This window comes from Lissotriton helveticus, chromosome 8, assembly GCF_964261635.1.
Source record: "Lissotriton helveticus chromosome 8, aLisHel1.1, whole genome shotgun sequence".
In the NCBI taxonomy this organism is placed as follows: Eukaryota; Metazoa; Chordata; class Amphibia; order Caudata; family Salamandridae; genus Lissotriton; species Lissotriton helveticus.
This window is the reverse complement of record NC_136069.1, coordinates 1,184,406,331-1,184,426,217: the sequence shown is the minus strand read 5'-3', so window position 1 is coordinate 1,184,426,217 and position 19,887 is coordinate 1,184,406,331. Positions and strand designations below refer to the sequence as shown.

The following is a 19,887-nucleotide window of genomic DNA, read 5'->3' as shown; positions in this document are numbered from 1 at the left end:
GGGGATCTGGTGGTAGTGAGACAGAAACAACAAAGGAAGTCAGACAGCCCATTCTAAAGAGACCCGCTGGTTGTGACTGACGTAAAAGGGTCAATGGTGACTGCAGCTTCTGACCATCAAAGAATAACAAGAAACAGTTCCCATTTCAAGGAGTTCAAAGTGGAAGAGGGAGAACGAGTGACAACAGCAGAAGAAAGAGAGCAAGGAACCAGCAGAGAGACAACACCACTAAAAGAGGAAAACGGAGGACAAGAACCGAGCAGAGAACAAAGACCAAGAAGAGAGTGCAAGAAGACAAGAAGACTACTAGAAGAAATGTAGAAACTCTCTCTCTCTCTCTCTCTCTCTCTCTCTCTCTCTCTCTCTCTCTCTCTCTATCCCCATCTATCTATCATTTTCTTTCATCACTCTGTGGATAATGTACCAAGAATTTGTACATGTGACAAAGACGTTCTGTTTGTGACAAAGGGGGAGATGTAGTGACCTGACCACTGACGCAGGGCACTAGGACCCTGTGGTCACAGGGCAGTGACCAGGTCACTGGACAGGACTTCCTGTGGACGGACAGGAAGTGGACAATATACGGTAGGACAAGGACGAGGACAAACGTGCCGAGACACGCCGAGCATGCATGCCAAATAAAGAGTATTGCAACCTACATCTGGTGTCCTGTGTGTTCCCTGAGAATCGTACACACAACTACACGACAGGACAGATGTGTTCTTACTGAGCAGGGAGTGGAAAGAAGTGCATAAGCTGGTGGCCAGCAATCGGGCTCGAAATGAGGTGAAAATGCAGAAGGGTCAGGTTTTTGCAAGGTGCACATCATAGCAGTAGTAAGTAGGTCCAGTGGTCATTAGTTATAAATGGCCTATGTTTTTCAGACACAACAGAGTACTTGCCCTTGCTTGGGTACATGATGTATTTGATGAAAGTAATTTTGGATGATTAGTTGAGAAAATAGCCCTGAAATGGAGGTTGACAGCAAGAATACCACAGGGAGGGTTTCCTGGTTGCAGGAAGGAGAGGTCTCAAGGTAAGGCGTGGGGATCACAGGGATGGTTAAGATTGGTGGAGCATGGCGAAAGAACTTAACAAGGAATATAAACACGAGTTTCCTGGACCTGGGGCAGGCATGATTGGCAGGAAGTTGAGCGAGATACCGGAACTACAAATAGAAAATTGTATGGAAATAATATAGCGACCTGTTGGAAGCGTTTATTTTTACAAATGCTCCATTAAGGGTGGGAAATATTTAGAAGTGAGAAGCGGGGGGCTAGCAGCTGTTTTTAGGACGATGTCATGGACATATCGAGTGTGGGGCTAAGATGAAGGTTTGTGAAATGTGACCTTTGCTTGTTTCTGAGTAAAGCAGTCTTTTCACAAACAGCAATAGTGTAGGAGTCGACCCACCCCAACATTGGTGGTTGAAAAGAAAGTGAGGAAATTTGTGATTCTTCGGTAGAAGACACACTGGGCCCAATTCACAGAACTAACTTAAGACAAAATCCTAAACTTACTACTTTTGGTATTCACAGAAGTTAGGATTTTGTCTTAAGTTTGTCTTAAGACAGACTTAAGACAGACTTAAGACAAAATCCTAACTTCAGTCTGTCTTAAGTCTGTCTTAAGTCTGTCTTAAGACAAACTTAAGACAAAATCCTAACTTCTGTGAATAGCAAAAGTAGTAAGTTTAGGATTTTGCCTTAAGTTAGTTCTGTGAATCGGGCCCACTAACTATAACTCGCCTATTACCTAAGTCATAGCATGTGACTTTTTAAAAAAAATACTTGTTTTTATTTAGACTGCTTCCACTGTACAGTGTACCCAGAACAAGGACATACATGTACATTTTTAGGATTGTATAGGCAATAGTGTTGTTAACATGTCATTCTATGGTTGCGTACAAGCTCACTATTTTATATTAGCATGTGACTTTATTGCAGTAAACAAAGCACTTATCTCATCAGAAATTATATTATTAGACAGAACACAGTGCATGGTACAGTGGCGAGTTATAATTAATGTTGTGTACCGAGTGTCGTGACAAGGCTGTGCACACAAGTGAATGAGCGAAATTAACTGAAAGATGGTGCATAAATATAAATGTGAGTTATGAGTATGACTTTTAGTCATTTGAAAGCAGTGCGTAAATGATAAATTCAAAAGATAAGTATAAGTAATTAATTTGATATGCTTGTGTATTTTAAGGTCTGTGTGGCACAAATAAGATATAAATAAGTGCGTAAGTGGTGCATAAATCAAAAATTAAGAGATGCCTGTAACTATAGAATTTCTAATGTTTGTGTAGCCTAATTTGGGTCTCTATGCCAAACCTCAAAATAGTTTTCCTAGCTATAACTGACGTGTAACCTTTGTTTTTTTGGTGAATATTTATATTTCAATATTATAAATGCCACAGAAATCCCAATCCCGTAGTGGGAGTTCCAACTTGTCAAATTCTAGGCACCCAAGAACACAGGCGTACAGTAGCTTTTCCTCACAAATATTGGCAGTGACGTTTTTGTGAGAAACAACTGCCCCATTCCAATGATGCTCCATGGAACAGGGAAAAACATCCAGTTTTGCTGCATTACTATAGCCGAGTTGGGGGATGCACCAGGACCCACAAGAGGCCCCACCTCTCTCTCAACAATGATAATAAATAGCATATTACTCTCTGTGGCTCTGAAAGTATTTGTTTTAGACCATGCTATTTTTTAAGCATAATAGTTATAAATAACAGGGTTTCTGCTGAACAAAGACACGTGCAGTGAGGTAAAATCACAATGAATAGGCCTTGTAAATATTGCAAAAAAAATCTTTCTCTAATTAGTTAGGCTTCACTAGGATAAAAAAGGGGAATTTTACCTTTGCATTGTAGTAATAACTGGATAAATGTAAATGTATTGGAACACTTGCTCCAAGCACCATGTTTTATTTGGCCACATTTATTTTTACCGGCTTGCGTAAAAATATTTATCAAAGACGTTCTGTCCTGATGGCGTGGCTTGGACGGCAATGTGGATGGTCGTCTGAGTCCACTCGCTCCGCACCCTTGAGGCCAACTACGGCCATAACTACCCGCCAAACAAGTTTGTTCTGATTAAAAGAACAAGTTTCACGCACGGGAAGAGCGAGGCTACAAGCGGAACGGAGATTCGCATGACAGGAACAGTGCAAACCGCGATATCGGACCTCGAAGCTCCCGGGACCCAGTAACTGAGCGGACGACAAAATGGCGCCCAGTGAGTAAAGAAAAGGAAACCCACTGCGGACACCGAACAGAGCGAGCAGAGAGAGGGAGAGGAGGCGAGCCGGGCACCAACACCCACTACCTAGCGGACTCTCAGGCACATCAACCGGCTAGTGCGAGAGCGGAAGACGGGAGAGGCAGAGCGGTGGGAAGCGACGGAGAACGGAGGAGCATCGAGGCAGGCGGGTGAGCGGAGAACCCACCGGAAGGCTCACAGAGAGGGTCGCTCAGCAGCGTGAGGTCCCCAAGCTGGTGGGTGGTCTCCCACCGCTTAAGGACACCATCGGAAACAAGACAGGCGAAAGCTAAACTAACCTCACGCATGGGCGCCGCCATCACCGGAAACCGAGAGCAGGTAAACAACAAGCGCCGGAAGCGGTGAACGCCCAAAGAGGAAAGGAAGCGCTGAGGGGAAACTCTTTGCACTGGTGTCATTCTCGGCAGCCCAGCGCTCACACAACAAGCTGGTACGCAAAGTGGGAGAGGTGGAAACGGGAAAACGGAGAGCGACCACCGCACGGACACGCTAAAAAGAGGTCAGACCGGAGGGGGAAAAAAAAAACCTAGAAAGCCCAGCGAAGGGGGCCAAAGCAAGGGGTAAGGACTAGAGACACACACACGGGGGGTGCGTTGGAAGCGCGCCTAACGACCAAGGCGAGCAGACACTCAGGGGGGAGACACCAAGACATGAGCACGGGTTTGTGTTTGTGCTTCGCCCTAACCCGCCCGTAGACGAAGGCTGAAGAGCAAAGGGCCGAACAAATCCAGGGCCACAACCAAGCCAACAGAGCCAAGAGCCCAGAACGAAGCGAGGCAGAGCCTCAATTGACACCTCACAAAAAACCAGCCACTCTACAAAAGCAGCCGGTCCAGACTGCGAACGAGACAAAGCACATGCTGGCAGGACCAAAAGCCAAGACACGAACAAGGCACATTAGAGAACCAAGCAGGTACAGAACCTACGCAACGGCCCCAAAACCAATCCCAACAGGCAACACAATTTCCGCTCAAAAAGAGGGGCGCCTGGGCGACATTCTATCGAGAAGAGGCATCAGAACAATGGCAAAGAATGAAGGCAAAACAGCAGGAGACCCGAAAAAGGCAAAAAAAGAAACCCCTGACTCCCCGCTGAAGTTAAAAAGCGAAACAGCAACCCTAGAGACTATCCTCAGAAAGATTAATGAAGGGAATGCAGTGGCTAAGGAAACAAAACTGAAGATAGACAACATGCAACTAGAACTGGCAGCAATTAGGGCGGTCCTGCACAGCACCAACATTAGAATGGAAGCAGCAGAAGGCTGCATAAGCTCCTTGGAGGATGCAACTGCAGAGAATTCCAAAGTAATAGCAGAATGCCAAAAAGTCACGGAAGCCATACAAAGACAGCTAGCGGAGCAGGACGACAGAGCAAGAAGGGGCAACGTGAGGATCCTAGGGGTGCCGGAAGGAGCTGAGGATAAAGCGGGCTCATGTGCAACCATGCTTGAAGACATGATCCCCAAGCTCACAGGCATCAACTTTGACAGGAGGTTCGAAGTACAAAAGGCATACAGAGTGCCTGCAGGGAAACTAGCAACGGGAAAGGGTCCCAGACCTATAATATGCAACCCACTGCGAACAACCCACACCGATGCCATTTTCGCTTTTGCCAGGAAGAATCAAAACCTCACATGGGCGAGCAGCAAGATCGTACTGACCCAGGACTACTCAAAACCAACGGTCGAGACCAGGAAAGGCTTCCTAGCTTTCAGGGAGGCACTGCGCAAAAGAAACATCAGCTTCAGCTTTGTAGGCCCGGCCCGATTCAAGATCACAGACAAACTGAGAACATTGATATTTGAGAACCCCGAAGACCTGAGACGCTACATGCAAAAGCCACCGACAGAAGAGATGGATACAAAACCCCCAGGTGCAGCCAAAAGATGCGCCTCACCAGATGTGGCCGCCCAATCGGAGTAAAGATCACCCGGAACAACAGGACAACACGACTACCTCAGGCGAGCAAACTCCCCCGAGTGACAATCGTCCCACACCAAGTGAGCTGCACAGCTGAACCCTCGCCTTGTGTCACTAAGAGAGGAGCCGGCCGCCCAATAGCCACTGTTACATACTCGTAAGAATCTACCTCAATATTGAGAAAGACTATACAAGAGTGGGAACAACCAAGCAAACAAGAATGACTGTACTTTTTCTCACGCTTTTTATTCAGAACTCTACCATGGACAACGCACAAACTCTACCTCAGGGAGGATGCGGAGCAAAGGAACTTTGTCGTCGCACTCCCACTCAGCAAGTAAGGGGGGGAGGGGGGAGGGATGGTAGGGGGGTACAGGGAGGGTAGGGGGGCCAGGGAGCACACACATGGGGTCACTCTTCTTTTCTATCTCTACTACTCTATCTTTCAATCTTCCACACTTTCAACTAGGAGCAGCAGGCATAGGTATAAGCACAATAATGCATAAGCCAGCCAAGGACTAGGGAGTGGAAACTACAGGGATCCACGGATTTCAAGGCCATACAGATCGCCAAATGCACTTCACCACAAATGACACACAACAAGCATACCAACCTCTCAACTGATATCAAGATAGTATCCCTAAACGTAAAAGGTCTCAACAGCCCGGTGAAAAGAAGGAAAGTACTAGAACACCTGAGGAAACTCAAAAGTGACATCTATGTACTGCAAGAGACAAGATTAGAATCAGATGACATAAAGCGCCTCAAGACTAGCTGGATAGGCGAAGTATGGGGATCAGCAGCACAGAACAAAAAGAACGGGGTGGTGACTTTCACAAGTAAGAAGTCAAAGCTAACACTGGTGAACACGCAGGCAGACACTGAGGGCAGGATTCTAGTAACCAGTCTAAGGAGAGCCGGACAAACTATACACGTGGCCAATATCTACGGCCCCAATACCGATGATAGGGCCTTCTGGGACAAGGTAGGAGCACAACTACACACCCTTCCACTAGGTGAGCTCCTGTTGGTCGCAGGAGACATGAACCAGGTCCTTGACCCAGCCATTGACAAGCACCCACACAGACAGAGCCATGCGTCACACAAGGGCAACATCCTGAAAAACCTCTGCTCCAAACTCAACCTCAAGGACCCGTGGCGCCTCCAAAACCCGGACGCCAGAGAGTACACTTTCTACTCGAGCCCACACAACTCCTACAGTAGAATAGACCACATCCTTGTATCGGACACACACACCCATCTCATAGATCACACGGAAATCGGCCCCGGAGCATCTCAGATCACTCGCACATAAGCCTAACCCTTTCAGGGAAACACAATGAGAAGCCAACTCGCAGATGGCGTTTTGACGACAATCTGCTTACAGACACCACAAGTAGGGCGGAAATTGAAACAGCGATAAAAGAATACCTGGCGATTAATGACACCCCCGAGATAGACAGAGACCTACTATGGGATGCCTTAAAGGCCACCATCAGAGGGACAGTCATGGGCATCAAAGGGAGGCTAAACAAAGACAGGAACAAAAAAATTGCCGAACTGGAAAAAGAAATCAAAAACCTAGAGAACGGTCACATAGCTAACCTTGAAGATAGGAACACCCTCACAAACCTAACTAAACGCAAATACGAACTAAACAAAATCCTGAGTGAAAGGGCAGGCACCTGGATAAATAAATACAAAGCTATCAACCTGTGCACAGCAAACAAAGCAGGGAAAAATCTAGCATCCTACCTCAAAGGGAAACAGAAACAACATTCGATAGAGGCCATCAAAGACAAGAACAACAAATCCCAGACTGCAAACAAAGAGATCCTGGAGGTCTTCAGAGACTTCTAAGAGAAACTCTACACAAGGGATGAAATCTTATGGGAGAATGGGGCAAAGAACTCCTAGCACGCATATCCACACCAACGCTATCAGACAAGGAACGAGACATCCTGGACCTAAACATAACAGAGGACGAGATAGGGAGAGCCACAGCGAGTCTCAAAGATAACAAGGCACCAGGACCAGACGGCTTCACGGCCGGCTTCTACAAGCAGTACCTACACATTCTTAGACCCACAATGAAGGAGGTCTTCACGAAGTGTGTCCAGCAAAGGCGCATGATACCGACCATGGCGGAAGCCAATATAATAGTAATACCGAAGGAGGGTAAAGACACAAACGAGGCAAAGAACTTCAGACCAATCTCACTTATTAACGTAGACTGCAAAATCTACGCCAAAATACTAGCAACCAGACTCAACATCACCTACCCAAGCTCATACACTGCTCACAAGTAGGATACCTTAGGAACAGAATGTCTCATGATAACACAAGGCTGCGATGCCACATAATAAATCACTCCTCCAAGAGCAGCAACGCAGCGGTCATGATAGCCCTAGACACTGAGAAAGCATTTGACAGAGTGTCCTGGCCCTTTCTGGACCAGTGCATGCTGAAATTCGGGTTTGGACCCAATTATAGGAAGATGGTGTTGGCCCTCTACAATGACCCCAAAGCACGAGTTGTAGTAAACGGAGAGACATCACAAATACTCCATCTCGGCCGGGGGACCAGACAAGGGTGCCCACTCTAGCCAGCCCTGTTCCTGTTAGCGATAGAACCTCTCCTAAACATGATCAGAGCCAATACAGACATAGCGGGGATACCAGTAGAGGGAGAAACTTTCAAGCTAGCGGCATACGCAGACGATGTGCTAATAATCACCGAAGACCCAGAGAAATCAATTAAGGCACTGATGGAAACGATAGAACAATATGCCCAGGTCTCGGGATATAAATTAAACAGGGACAAATCCGAGTGTAAGCCTCTGAATGTTCACACCACTAAGACGGTACTAGGCTCGTTCGGCCTGACATGGCAACATAAACCCATCAAATACCTAGGCCTCCTCTTCGAGAGAGACCTTAGATCTACACTAGAACACAACGAACAAGCCATACTACACAAAATTAAGGAAAGAGTGGAGGGCTGGTCCCCCAAATTCACCACGTGGTGGGAGAGAGTGGAAACGATTAAAATGATGCTCACACCAATGGTGAATTACATGCTGAACATGCTACCATTGATAAATACAGAAGACTTCCACAAAAGACTAGACAAAATGCTGAATACCTTTCTGTGGAGGGGGAAAAAGCCCAGAATAAGCCTAAAAAAGCTCAGGCTGACAAAAGACCTAGGCGGCCTAAATATAACGAACTTTAGAACATTCCAAAAAGCGTGCATAGCAAGACAGGGACTATACTGGATCACACCGAGCACAGAATATACCCCGGCGTGGCTAACACTGGAGCGAGGACTACTGAAAGGTATGAACCCAATCGCCCTACTCACAGCTACCCGACACCCAGTAATCAAAGAAAACCCCATCCTAAGCAGCACAAAGACAGCTCTCCTAAGTATTGACAAACTAATGGGGACAAGCATAAAGAAAACCCAGGTTGAATCCATATGGCACAACCCCACAATAAAATACAGGGATAAGACTCTGAACATGCACTCATGGTACAAGCACGGCATTACAACGGCCAGCGACCTACTGAAACAAGGCACAAACGTAACCTTTGACACACTCAAGGAAGAACACGACCTAGAGAGCATAGAACTGTACAACTTCCTGAAGATTAAGGTAGCAATAAGGAAGGCAAACCTAAACGGACTAACACCATCTCTCATACAATATGCTACCAACCTCAACAAACTAGGACACCAAGTCGCATACCTCTACAGAGCCCTATGCCCAAAATCCACCAAACTTAACGATAAAGTCAACTCCTACTGGGGCACACTAGTGGGTAGAGCGCTGAGTGAGGAAGAGAGGGCTGAGCTATGGAGGTCCACATCCAGGAAAAAGGTTACTGCAACTTTAAACCAGACTAAATTCTGGCTCATACATAAGGCATACTGGACCCCCGCCCGCTTGTCATCCATGGGTATCCGTGACAGTGAGTCCTGCTGGAATTGCAATAAAGAAAAGGGAGACCTAGCACACCTACTTTTCCACTGCTCCAAAGTTAGAATTTTCTGGAACACAATAGAAACACTAATAAACGAGATCACAGGGGGCACCATGCAACTAGACTTCCACAGCCTGGCACTGGGTTTCACATCCCCCTCAATAGCAACCAAAGAAGACCGCGACCTCATCGACCTTCTGCTGACAGCAGCAGTCAAAACAGTCCTGTACAACTGGAAGAACACAGGGAAAGCCACGCCTAAAGCATGGCTCAACTGGGTCACTTTCCTACGAGGGGCAGACACCATCACAGCGAAACACTCACCCAAAACACACAGGCAGTCAAGTATGTAGGAGTCCCTAGACAATTACCTCTCGTCGCACAAACCACCATAGGCAGCACTGCCAGACACCAACTAAAAGCAGGCGAGCAGAATACCTCCGGATAGTGCACACACCAGGAACCCGCACCGCTCCTTTTCTCTCTCCTCTCTCTATCTCTTCCGCATGTGGCCGGGGTGTGGGACCGAGAAGGACAATCAATGCACCATGGGGACGAAGGACCAAACGACAAACCCGCGCTCGAACGACTGGAAATCGGACTTACTCCAATAAGACTGGAAGCTGGAAACGAACGGGTCCCCTAGCGCCCCCCCCCCCCCCCCCCCCCCCCCCGCGGGCGTTTTTTCTTTTTCTTTCTCTTCTTTCTCCTTCCTCTTCTTCCACCCATGTATATGTTATGCTCCATGTAAATATATATTTTTTCTACAATAAAAAATTACAGAAATTAAAAAAATAAAAAGACGTTCTGTCCTGTTGCGACGCAGAACCTCAACCCTGTTTTTATTACACTGATTTTTCAAAGTGCAATGGAACAAATTAAAGTAATAAATGTGCTTTTAGGCCGAAGACAAAGAACACAATTGGATTCTACTGCACATTGAGAAAAATGAACTTATTAATTCTCTTCCAAAATTCTGTGAGGGCTTCGCAAAGAAGAGCATGTTCTTTTGTGGTTTATTGGGAAACGTTCATTAGTTATAATTACATATGTGGCTCTTTGTAATTGTAAGTTAACATTCTCAGCTTGAAGAGTTGCTGACTAATTTTCCTTCATAGTTATTTGGAACTTCCAAAGGAGAAGCCTTTCCAGTGTGTACGTGTTCCTGGATAACAATCTTATTTAATTCTATGTAATTTACTTTGATTACAGCCGCTGATCTAATCCTTAACTCCTCCATTTTCACTGGGAGTCTCTACTCATTCATTTTCACATATATCTCTGGGGAAAGATGTATTTCCCTTCGCATGTGTCCCTCGGCTTTTTGCTGCTGTCCTCAGTGGCCATTATTACGAGTGACCCGATAATTATGCTGTGGCAGGCTGCGCTTTATTTGTAAGTTTTGTAAAATAAGTTCCAGTGGCAAAAGGATTGCGGCTGTTGCTGCCAAATGTCAGGGTTGTTGAATACCAAGGCTGCCTAGTCTTCATCCCACCTCATGCCTCTTTCATCCCCCACCCTATACTCCCTGTCCCTTTATCTTACTCTCTGTGACAGGTGCACCATTGTCGCGCAATACTAGGTTAACTACTTTTAGTAAATCTGGGATTGCGTCAAATTCCATAGGTGCAGCGCTTAATTTGAGATGATGTTTTCCGGTGCTTGGCACCAGCACCAAATTGTCAGCACCGGTGCTTGGGATAGCCTGCCACAAGGTGGCGCTGTCTAGGTAATTTAGAGATTACCACAACAGCAGTTCATTTTGTATGCTACATTCACAGAAAATGACTATCACCTGCCACCCAAACCATTCTTATAGCTTTGGGGGCCTCAGATAGTCCGAATTGTCACACTTTTAGGACTGTGACAGTTAGTAGTTGTGTTGTTACTATCATTACCAGCATAGCAGGGCGATTTGTGGGGGCAGCTACAGTGGCCTCCTGACGAGAGCCCTGGCTCTTATTTGTTTTACAAATTAAGCACTGCATAGGTGGGTGCATGGGAAAGCCTACTACCACGAAATGTAGCTCAACACGTTGGAAGCCGCTGCATTGTGTTACATTCCTATACATAGTCACAGAAGACGGCACAAATAGACCAATGTGTTGCTTTGTAAATCCCGTTTCAGGTCTTGCGCTGCCTTCAATCAATCAATCAATTATAGCACTTGTATAGCGCGCTACTCACCCGGAAGGGTCTCAAGGCGCTAGGGGGAAGGGGGCCGCTACTGCTCGAACAGCCACGTCTTGAGTTGTCTCCTGAAGGCGAGGTGGTCCTGGGTCAGCCGAAGGTGGATGGGGAGGAAGTTCCAAGTTTTGGCCGCCAGGTAGGAGAAGGATCTGCCTCCGGCGGTGGCTCTTCGGATGCATGGTACGGTGGCGAGGGCGAGGCTAGCGGACCGTAGCTGGTGGGTGGGCGTGTGGAAGGTCAGGCGGTTGTTGAGGTACTTGGGGCCCAGGTTGTGGAGAGACTTGTGTGCGTGGTTGAGGAGCCTGAACGTGATCCTCTTGTTGACGGGGAGCCAGTGCAGGTTTCTCAGGTGGCCGGAGATGTGGCTGCGTCGAGGGATGTCCAGGATGAGTCGGGCGGAGGCGTTCTGGATGCGTTGTAGTCTTTTCTGTAGCTTGGCTGTGGTTCCGGCGTAGAGGGTGTTTCCGTAGTCCAGCCGGCTGGTGACGAGGGCCTGGGTGACCGTCTTCCTGGTTTCGATCGGGATCCATCGGAAGATCTTGCGGAGCATGCGGAGGGTGTGAAAGCATGAAGAGGAGACGGCGTTGACTTGTCTCGTCATCGAGAGGGAGGAGTCCAGGATGAAGCCCAGGTTGCGTGCGTGGTCTGTCGGCTTGGGGGCGGTGCCCAGGGCAGGGGGCCACCAGGAGTCATCCCAGGCGGAGGGTGATGGTCCAAGGATGAGGACTTCCATCTTGTCTGAGTTCAGTTTCAAGCGGCTGTTCTTCATCCACTCGGCGACGTCTTTCATCCCTTCGTGGAGGCTGGTTCTGGCGATGTCGGGGTCTCTGGTGAGGGAGAGGATCAGCTGGGTGTCGTCGGCGTAGGAGATGATGTTGAGGTTGTGTTGGCGTGCGATGGCTGCGAGAGGTCTCATGTAGACGTTGAAGAGGGTGGGGCTGAGTGATGATCCTTGCGGGACGCCGCAGATGACTTCGGTGGCCTCGGAACGAAACGGGGGGAGGCGGACTCTCTGTGTTCTTCCAGCGAGGAACGAGATGATCCACTTCAATGCCTTCTCTTGGATGCCGGTGTTGCTGAGGCGTTGGACTAGGGTGCGGTGGCAGACAGTGTCGAACGCGGCGGAGAGGTCCAGGAGGATGAGTGCCGCTGTTTCCCCGTTGTCGAGGAGGGCTCGGATGTCGTCGGTGGCTGCGATGAGGGCGGTCTCGGTGCTGTGGTTGGCTCTGAAACCGGACTGCGAGGGGTCGAGGGATCCGTTCGTCTCGAGGAAGGCGGCAAGCTGTCTGTTGGCGAACTTCTCGATGACTTTGGCAGGAAAAGGGAGGAGCGAGATGGGGCGGAAGTTTTTGAGGTCGGTGGGGTCCGCTGTTGGTTTCTTCAGTAGGGCGCTGAGCTCGGCATGCTTCCAGCTCTCCGGGAAGGTGGCGGTGTCGAAGGAGGTGTTGATGACGTCTCGGAGTTGGGGTGCGATGGTGGAGTCGGCCTTGTTGAAGACGTGGTGGGGGCAGGGGTCAGTCGGAGATCCGGAGTGGATGGTGTTCATCGTGCGGGCTGTGTCTTCGGTGGTCACTGCGGTCCAGGTGCGGAGGGTCGTGGTGGGGTGCGTTGGTTCGACGGTTGGGTGCGAGGATGGTGTGCCGAAGCTGTTGTGGATGTCGGCAATCTTGCGGTGGAAGAACGAGGTGAGGGAGTCGCAGAGATCTTGTGAAGGGGTGATGTCGTTGTTGCCGGTGCTGGGGTTGGAGAACTCCTTGACGATGCTGAAGAGTTCCTTGCTGTCGTGGGCGTTGTTGTCCAGTCGATCCTCTAGTGATTTCTTCTTGGTGGTGCGGATGAGCTGGTGGTGCTTGCGGGTCGCGTGTTTGAGGGCGGTCATGTTGTCAGTGGTCCGGTCGAGGAGCCAGGCTTTCTCGAGGGTGCGGCAGGCCTTCTTGTGATGACTTGCATCTAGTGTCGCAAAGAAACTTGAGTTCCCCCCCCCCCCATGCAAGGTACATGGAGGAGCCCCCTCCGGACTCAATCAGGAGCTCTTCGGCCGAACTTCTGGGCTGAGAGGGCCCCTGAAACTCTGGGCCCCATGCACCGTGGGGTCTGCGGGGGCCTGTGTTACGCCCCTGCTTGCATCACTTCAAGGACAACTCAAGTTCTTATTACATCTGGGCCCAAGTGTGAGACTAGAGGAGATCTGTCTCAACATTGGCATCTCCTCAGTGTATTAATTAAGTAGGTACAATCCTCTTTCAGTCAAGTGGTCATGTTTAAGAATTGTTTTCTGGTTTTTCACTCCTCAAATGTCCCTCCTATGCAAATGCATACCCACCCTCTGTCTGCTTCAGCATGTCCCTCTTATCTCTTTACAAATGTCATGGATTCCTGGATTCTCAACTAGCTCAAAAAGCGTGATTCTAGGCAAATCACATCATCTTCCCTGGATCAGTGCCTTATCTAAAAAGGACGGGCAGTTCTTAGACCCAAACTGCATATGAGTGTTGAGTGAGGTACTCTTATAAACAGTGTGCACCTTAGGCTTTCATTTTTTACTCTGATATTTGACTATTGCAGTGGAAGGGTGTTTCATTGGGGTGCTGAATGCACCCTGGCTCCATACGGTGCCATCCCCTGAATGACTTCAGTTCCTTCTGCAGATCTGGATGAAGTTTGAGAGCTCTGCAACACTACACTCACTCAATCATGTTTGGCTCTCCACGCAATGACCTGCTTTAGCAGTCCGGTGGCAACTTGATGATCTCAACCCTAATGGACCCATCATGTAGTTTTGTAGTCAGAGGTCGCAGCAGGTTTCACAGGTCCACACCGGGCCCCCAGAGTCTGATAAGATTACACTAACTGTAGTAGTTGCCTGCAGACTAATAGTATAGATAGGCAACACAGTACTGGGGCCAGGTGGCTGCTGCTCCTGTAGAGGTAAACAGGACATGCATGGCTTAGGGGCCAGGACTGCACTGCTGTACTGGGCCAAGGCCAAGAGTCAGGCAGAGACATACACTGGACCACGGTCAAAAGAAACACAGAGACATGCACAAGACCAAGGCCAATAGACAGGCAGAGACATACACTGGACCAAGGCCAAGAGACAGGCAGAGACATGCACTGGACCAAGGCTAAGAGACAGGCAGACACATTCTGTTGCAGAGCATTTGCCAGGGCCCCTGAAGGCCTGGAGCCTGTACCATGCATGTGGCCTACTAGCCCCACTAAGGCTCACCTCACAGTCATAGTCTTTGCATCTTTTGAATGACATAGTGTCTCAAGACAGGAGGCAAGTGGTGGTTCAGGAGTTCTGCCTGTGGGAGGAAGCAAGAAGTACTGGTCCCCTAAAATAAGGGGTATTGGGGCTCACCGGTACCCGCCTGTACAAGTTAACCTTACTTAATCTCAGCTACTGACCAATCCTAAAGTCTTTCTAAATAATTTTTGGAGTCTGGTGTCTGTTCGTTGAAGTTGTCGTAGAGGGACTTGATATAGAGATGGAAGTAGGATCCTAGTTTGTTCCAGAGGTCCTGGGAAGGTGTGACATCCGAGGCTTCGCCAGGGGGGTTGGTGAATTCCTGAATGATGCTGAAGAGTTCCTTCGAGTTGCTGGAGTTGGCGATGATTTTGTCCTGGATGAAGGTCCTTTTGGTGAATCTGATGCGTTGGTGGTATTCTGTCAAGGCGTTCTTGTAGGTCCGAGATTTCTGGGGTTTTGGTGCTTCTCCATACTTTCTCGAGATGTCTGCAGGTGCGTCTAGATTCTCGGAGGTTAGTGGTGAACTTGGTGGCTTTCATCGGGCGCTGTTTGGTGAGTTACAGAGGGGGGCCAGCTTGTCTCCGCAATTGGTGATCCATCTGTGGAGTTCGTTGGCTGCAGAGTTGACGTTGGTTATGATGGTAGGGGGATCGTGGTTGAGGTTGGAGTTGAGGTGCTCCTCAGTGACCTTGCTCAAATTCCTTTGTGTAGGGCGTAGTGTAGGTTTGTGAGTGGTGTTTTTTTTTTTAAAGAGAAATGTACTCAGTGGTGGTCCGTCCAGAGAGGCTGCATGGTGTGGCTGAGGTGGATGTTGTTCCCTCATGCGAAGATGGGGTCAAGGGTGTGTCCTGACTTGTGGGTAGGGGTGGTGATGAGCTGTTTCAGTCCGATGTTGGCAAGGTTGTCCAGGTGGGCGGTGGAGTTGGGGTCGCTGAGGTTGTCGAGGTGGAAGTTCAGGTCTCCGAGCAGTATGGAGTCCATGGAGGCGACGGAGTGGGGCGCGAAGAGGTCCGTGATGGTTGTGGTGAACGCGGTATATGGTCTGGGAGGTCTGTAGGCGAGGGTGCTGCATAAGGTCGTTCTGGGGCTAGTCTGGATCAGGAAATGGATGTGTTCTGTGGGGGTGAGGAGTCGTTTGTGCTAGAAGTGGTGAGTAGGAGGGAGTTCTTGTGTGCGATGGTGAGTCCTCCTCCTCAGTGGTTAGGGCGGTCCTTCCTCTGGATCTTGTATCCGTCGGGGATGGCGGTGACGATGTCGGGCGCAGAGGTGGAGTTTGTCCAGGTTTCCGTGAGGAAGGCGACGTCTGGTGAAAGTATGTTGAAGAGGTCCCAGATCTCTACTGCGTGTCTGTGCAGGGAGCGTACGTTGAGGAGGATGCACCTCAGGGGTTCAGGCGCCTTGGTGTCCGGAGGGTAGGCGGTGGCCGTAGGGATACAGAGGTTGGAGAAGGTTCAGCAGCAGTATCGGCAGGAAAACTGGCTGTGGGTGGTGTCGGGCGTCGACAGTTGGCAGTTGTTGTTTCTTCCGGGGTTGAGTGCGTGGAGGGCAGCTGGGTCGTAGTGGTGGTGAGTCGGAGAACCAGGGTCCCTGGCGCTGGTCGTGGTTGGGTCGCGGACGAGCGTAGATGGCTTGCCTTTGGCATGTCAGCGGTGCGGCTGCTGCGCGGCCACCATTAAGTAGGGGACGGGGAGGGAGAACAGCTGGGAGGCAGGAGCGGGAACCAGTGGGGGGGGGGGTGCAGGGGCAGCACCGGCGGGAAAACGGCAAGAGAAGGACAGAACAATGCGCAATACAAAAAAAGGACACAACAAGGCACAATAGATTGGGAAAAAAATAATAAAAAAGCAACAGATAGACAACAATAACAGAAAAACAAACAGACAGAAAAAGACAAACAGAGACAGAAACAGGAAAGGCTGGCTGAGCGGAACCAGCAGAAGAGAAAGGCTCTCCCACTGGACCACCAGGGATGAGCTGCAGGCAGGAGCATGCGGGTGGAGGAGGGCCTCGAACACTTACCTGAGAGAAAGAGGGTCTGGGGGCAGCGGTGCAACGATGGATCTGAGCAAGGAGAAAGCAAGTTCCCTGACCAGGAGGTCAGACAGCTTGCTGCTAGTTGGGTACTATTGAGTTGGGTTATAATAATAACTGCTATTTACAGCAATGGAAATATATAAACATGTCAGAAGGAAGGTCTATGCAAAAAAAACTTCAATTATTAATATGTCTGCGTAGCTGCTTGTGCCTTTCTGTGTGTGTGTGTATGTGTGGTTACCTGCATATGTTTGCATTCCCTTGTACCTTTGTGTTTGTGAGTAACCTGTGTGTACCAACATGTGTATCTGTGTATGCCTTAGTGTGATACTCATGGACGTCACTACACCAAAATGCCTGGGGTAGTAGAAGTGACATCGCACGCCATTTGACCTTTACTTTGACTCACACACATGCTTACACATACTAACACATTCACACACTTGCACACGTAAACACACTCTAACCCGCAAGCATAAATATAACATACATTTAACAGCATTTTTTACTAACAAAAGCTTCCGGATAGTCATATTCAAGCTAATATACTCACTTTTTTATTACACTAATAGTGAATAATAGTATGCACTATTTGTATAACAAAAAATTGACAACCAGGCAAGTGGATCTCCAACCAGCGTCCATTAGGTAGAGCTGCCCCTATGTTCCAGGCATTGATTTTGCCACCTCTGAGGTCAGTAGTCGCAAAAGCAATGCCAGGGGTAGCCAGGGGCAAGCAAGGGTTGCAGGTGTGACCCCTAGCAACCCCTAAATGATGCCAATGGTGATACTGCTTGTCAGAGGGCTTATCCTTACTCACAAATCCACATTTTTGTCTTCTGGGTGACCATTCCTGGCAGCCTAACAATATCTCATATTTTCTAGCCTATCTATGCTTCCCAGTTTGACAGACCCGTCATCCCAAATTACAGACTGTACCCGACCTCCTCTTGCACTTTAACCTCTGGCTGATGACCACATTAAACCAAGTAGTGCATTCTAGCAAGAATTAGTCTCTCTGCAGAGTCCCATCAACTCTTTGGTATTCCTATGATCTATGATTGGAGAAACTTCAATATAAACATCTTGGACACCAATGACGTCTAATGTACGTTTGAAGTCTAAACTAACCGATAAAGCGGCCATCAAAGGGTACTAATGTCTAATCCACACTACTGAGATTGCTAAAAAAAATCATTGCATCGTCAAACTCACACCAATAATCTCTATTGTGATAAGTCATCTGCATCCTGGGGAGTGCAACAACAGTTCCACTCTGTATTCTCAGGAGCTCTCTACTTATCTGCTTTCTTTCTTCTTGAACAAAGACACTACCATGCATTTGGCCTTTCCTCCCCAACCTTTTTGCGATCCTTTTCTGGATTCAGCTTCAGTCTCATTTAGTAGCCCCAGTTTGATTCATTTCACTGAATTGAATGCATTACTTGATGGCAACCATGAAATCAGGGTCCCCGCTCGACCTCCGACCAGTTCATATATTGGTTCTGGGTTCTGGAATCCTAGCCTCTATTCTAAAGGAGTTTTGCAGTCTTTGTTCCGAACTGGCAGAGTGCCTGATTCTTCGAAACAAGCGCGTCATCTCTATCCTGAAAAACAACAGCAACTTAGGTCCTATCTCGCACCTACCTATCCCTGCCAAAATATTGGAGAAAGCGGTTCACACCTGTCTAGGTTTCTGGAAGCCCCTGGCCTCCTGGATCCTGCCCAGTCAGGCTTTGAACACACATACACACACAAACACACACACACTAATATTAGTAACAGGTGAAGTAAGAATGCAGCTGGACCATGGCAACTCCCCTGCAAGGCTGCGATTATTTGACTATGGTCTTTTCTTTCTGGGAGGACTCAGATGCTCTCACTTCTTCCTTACTATTCCAGAGCCTGTATGATTTCCTTTTGGGGGCCTCAGTGTTTTTTCCTGAGCCCAATGTTCTTCAATATCCATATTACCTGGTGATTTCTATTGCACAGTCTTTTGGAATGGATTTCAAGTCATACGCAAGATTATTTTTCGAATCTCTGAGATTTCTTCTGAAACTCGTTCGAAATTTCGCCTGTGCATGACTGAAATTGCAAATAGAATGCAGAGAAGCTGTGTTAGTTTAAACTGTGAAAACAATCAAATTCTGCTCTTCCGTGAAAGATCCATTCAATGGTCGCCAGAGTGGTCGGCCTCTGAACTTGGCTCCCCCCAGTGCTTAATTTGAGCTGATGGTTTTCGGTGCTCAGCACTGGTACTTAGGGGCATATTCTCAAGCCCTATCGCCATGGGAACGTCACTTTTTCTGACAGTCCCGTGGCGATAGGGTCAGCGCCTCATTCTCAAGACAGTGTTAACCTACTTAACGTGGCTTTAAGCCATGTGACGTGGCTTTAATGCTGCCTTGAGAATAAGACCCACTTCACGCTAAATTTAGCATGAAAGGGGCATGCAGTGGGTGTTGCGGTGGGCGTTCCACCACAACACCCATTGTGATTGACGCTGCCACCTATTATCAAGGGTGGCGATGATAGGGAGCAGCGTTGAACTTAAGACCAGAAAAATCCTGGTCTTCAGTTGGTTAAACGAGGAGAAATGCTTCATTTCTCCTTGTTTTTGGTTTTTCCATGTGTGCTGCCTTGTACAGCACACATGCAAAAAGCAAAATGGTATTTCAGGAATGTTTATGTGCAGGAAGGGACACCTTCCTGTACATGAACAAGCCTCGCCTGCACACAGACACCCTTGCAATCTGGTGCAAGGGTGCCTGTGTTGGTGCTAAGTCGTGAAACTTAGCGCCATTGCAGGGAGAAATGCCAGGCTCCACCACGTTCTTGAGAATAGGGTGCAGCCTCGCGTTTACTAAGTGGCGGTGAGAGGCTTTAAGCCAAGTAGGCTAACGCCTCTCACCGCCACTTTATTGAGAATATCTCCCTTAATTTTCAACATTGGCACTTGTGACAGTCTGCCACAGGTGGTGCTGTCTGGCTAATTTAGAGATGGCCACAAGAACAGGTAATTATTAATTGAATATACACTAAAAGTGGATATTACCTGCTGCCCAAGCCATTCTTATAGCTTTGAGGGGCTGAAATTGTCACACTTGTAGGAGCCTGATGGTAAGTAGTTGTGATAGTACTGGGTGGTGCAAGCTACAGTGGCCTCCTGACAAGAGACTCGGCATGCCAACAATCTTACCTTTATCACA

The 19,887-nt window shown here is 48.4% G+C and overlaps 1 pseudogene; it reads left to right on the top strand.

Moving 5' to 3' along the window:
* The first annotated feature begins 5,801 nt into the window (after window positions 1–5,801).
* LOC144773869 (uncharacterized) overlaps window positions 5,802–19,887 on the top strand; it is a 28,359-nt pseudogene continuing 14,273 nt past the window's right edge.